Source organism: Branchiostoma belcheri, unplaced genomic scaffold, assembly GCF_001625305.1.
Source record: "Branchiostoma belcheri isolate BF01 breed outbred unplaced genomic scaffold, Haploidv18h27 scaffold48, whole genome shotgun sequence".
Classification (NCBI taxonomy): Eukaryota; Metazoa; Chordata; class Leptocardii; order Amphioxiformes; family Branchiostomatidae; genus Branchiostoma; species Branchiostoma belcheri.
The window spans coordinates 335,077-339,076 of record NW_017804109.1 but is presented as its reverse complement, the minus strand read 5'-3'; positions in this window follow the sequence as shown (position 1 = coordinate 339,076).

The following is a 4,000-nucleotide window of genomic DNA, read 5'->3' as shown; positions in this document are numbered from 1 at the left end:
GTAGATATATTGGCGCTACCGCATCTTGGGAACTTCCTTCCATCCTCAATAAATCTACAAAAATGTCAGTTGTCAGCCTTGTGTTTTTCTATCATATTATAAAATCTTTAATAAGTATTTCCAATGTAACATTCATCTGTAGATGCATCTGGACATTAATGATTTATCACAAGACTCAGCAAATTGCTTTGAGGATTTTGAGACTCACTTGCCTTATTTTAGGGTATAAAGTGCACTCTTCGATAAAGTCGCTAGGTGGGACCCGAGGATTGTAAAATAGACGTCAACTAAGAGCAAATTAAAGCGGCGGGGAAAACCCGCCGTGAAAACCTCTCTCCCGGCAAAATCCCTCGGCGAATTAATTTGAGTCGCTCACCGAAAAAAAACCTTAACGCCGCTCCACAAGTCTGCGAAGGAGGCCACTGCTAGTCCAGCCATTTTCCTTATTATGGGCCTCGCCTACTTCAGACTTGAATAGGATATCTAGCTGCGGTTTTGAATCGGGCAATGTCGTAATAAATAGTTGCACCTGACCTACACTGACTCTGCTCTTTTGTTGTGTGGATGAACACGACCGAATCGGGAAACACCAACCAATATTACAGTGAACGTTTACACAACAGTTGCGTCTGACCTTTACCTAACACTGATCGCTGATAGATATCTCGATGAAACACGCAAGCACAATAGACGACGTCAGCGGCCCAGTCACTTGAACAGCACCTCACCTACACTGACTCTGTTCTTTTGTTGTGTGGATGAACACGACCGAATCGGGAATGACAAACAATATTACAGTGCGCCTGACCTTTAGCTAACACTGATCACTGAAACACGTAAACAAACAAGACGACGTCAGCGGCCCAGTCACCTGTAGCGGCGCACCTGTCTGTCCCTCCCCCGGACAGGTGTGCTCTGCACGTATTCCAGGTAAATCCAGACGTGAGGTGATCGCAGGTGAGAGCAAAACTCCAGTCCGTTGAGTCACGGCGGGGCCAGGAGCGCATGTGCGATGACGTCACATGCAGGAATATATTTGGTACATGAGAACGGCTTGTTGTTTTGCCCTGTATGTCCGAAATCACCGGTAGTGAATGAAATCTACATTTTCCCACGGTACAGACAGAAACATATAGCAGACCGCAGTTTGCTATTTTGGCCATGACCTTACAGTGTCTACAACAAGAGACATACTTAAACGAATACTACAGACAGTACCTTTTACTACATTTTCCAACGGTACAGATAGAAACATATCGCAGACCGCAGTTTACTATTTTGGCCATGACCTTACAGTGTCTACAACAAGAGACATACTTAGACTAATACAGTAACTACAGACAGTACCTTTTACTACATTTTCCAACGGTACAGATAGAAACATATCGCAGTCCGCAGTTTGCTATTTTGGCCATGACCTTACAGTGTCTACAACAAGAGACATACTTAAACGAATACTACAGACAGTACCTTTTACTACATTTTCCAACGGTACAGATAGAAACTTATCGCAGACCACAGTTTGCTATTTTGGCCATAACCTTACAGTTTCTACAACAAGAGGCATAATGCAACTAATACTACAGACAGTACCTTAAACTACTAACAGCGCATTTAGTATTTTCTCGTCAGGTTTTTACTTTCTGGTTTTCTACTCTCTTCTCGTGAGGCCGTGTGCCATCTTGGTTTCCGGCCTGTTGTCAGTAAATGTTCTGGCGTTTTGACAGTTAATGCTACGTTTGAGTTGAGTTCTTCAATGTGTTAATAAAGAGTTGTACGTGACCGTCATACTGTCTTGTAGCCACTAAGAGATCTGCTTGGAGATTCTTCGCCTCGCCTAGTTCAGACTTATATAGGATCTTCAGCTTCGGTTGAACTAAATTGAGAGATCTGCTTGGAGATTCTTCGCCTCTCCTATTTCAGACTTGAACAGGATGATCAGCTTCGGTTGAACTGAATCGGGCAATGTTTTAATGAACAGCGCCTGACCTACACTGACTCTGTTCTTTTGTTGTGTGGATGAACACGACCGAATCGGGAGTGACAAACAATATTACAGTGCGCCTGACCTTTAGCTAACACTGATCACTGACACTGGAACACGTAAACAAACAAGACGACGTCACCGGCCCAGTCACCTGTAGCGGCGCACCTGTCTGTCCCCCCCGGACAGGTGTGCTCTGCACGTTTTCCAGGTAAACAGGATGCCTCAGTACACGTGATCTCAGGCGCACTGTAATATTGTTTGTCATTCCCGATTCGGTCGTGTTCATCCACACAACAAAAGAGCAGAGTCAGTGTGGATCAGGTGCTGTTCATTAAAACATTGACCGATGTGGCGTCGGGTGGTGTAGTGGTTAGAGCAATCGACTATGAACCGGGGAGACCCGGGTTCGATTCCGAGTCGTACCCGGCACATGTCTGAACATGCGCCCGACGTTGTGCCCTTGGGAAAGGCACTTTACACGACTTTCCTTACTCCACCCAGGTGTGAATGGGTACCTAACTTCGGTTGGGGAAAGTCGTATTGAGGTCACCTTGTGGCGCCGAATGGCAGCCGCACAGACCCTTGCGACAGTTCCACAAAAAATAATTGTGGAACAAATATGTGTTATCATGTGTATTATTTGATTGTTGTAATTGTTGTGATTTGTATTGATTATTATGTGATACCCTGCATCAATTCAGCCGTATAAAGGCTGTGACTGCACGGGTACTGTTTGGACAATAAAAAACATTTATTTTTAGAGCAAAACTCCAGTCTTGAGTCACGGCGGGCCAGGTGCGCATGTTCGATGACGTCACATCAAGAAATATATTAGAGACATAAGAACGGCTAGCTCTTTACTCTTGTGTGGACTTTAAGCGACACAAGAGATTCGATAAAATCTGTCATTATGTCATGCATGGTATGTCTGAAAAGTGATTTCTACAGTTAGTTCGTTAGTCCATCGTAGTTTAGGCCGTTTGAAGTTGCGGCTAGTTCACAAATTGGCCACCGCCATACCTTCGCAATGACGTAGAACAAGGTCAACGTTTAAACTTTGGCTGGCATTTGTAAACACCAATCATTGTTACTTTTCTTTGGGGTAAAACATACTTGACATAGTTGTATATTAGTCGCGTATGTTTCTTGTGTGTGAGGGCAAGGGGAGGGGGGTCTAAATCGTTATCACTTATCAGGTACTTGGTTTAAGCCACAGGCATTTTCCAGATTCGGTCATCCTCGCCTATCGTCACATTAAAGAGCGGATGTCAGTAAAGAAAGGGTAAAATTTACTGTAAGGTGCGTCTTTTGTTGGTTCCCTGAAAAAGATTGTTTGGGTAAATCACCTGATGTGGTAATAAATCCATGAATAAGGATTCAGCCTTTTGTGTTGAAAGGTCTTGTTATTCTTTTCATTGTAATATTGTTTGGTGTTTCCCGATTCGGTCGTGTTCATCCTCACAAAGAAAGTAAAAAGGCACACGCCAATGTAATGATACAGATTAGGTTGGTCTTTCGTCTTTCGTTGGCTATTATAAAGCTCTTCACCCATTTTGTCGTGGATCACGCAAGTCTGTTGGCTTTTTTTATAGACGTACAGGATGTTTGGTCTTTGAAGGTATTTAAGTACTTGAGGACCGCACGCGTCAGTGAGTAAACAGCTCACAGGTGGGCAGCTGGGGTACTACGGCCGAGTGGCATTGACACTGGCAGGCTGTGGTATTTTCGCCAGTTTTCCAACGTCTTGTTTTTTTTTTTATACGCGGTGTTAGAACACACCACCACAAAGGCAGTACCGTGAGCATCTGTGGCACTCTACAGTTGCCCGAAACTGCGCGCAAACTTGAATTCACCAATAGTAAATAAAGGTCAGGCCCTGTAAGTGTAAGTATGTCCGAAATCACTGGTAGTGAATGAAATCTACATTTTCCCGCTGTACAGATATAAAAATAACACGTAGAGACACGTATCGATATTGAATATTTATGACAGCAACATTGAAGAAAGGGACTA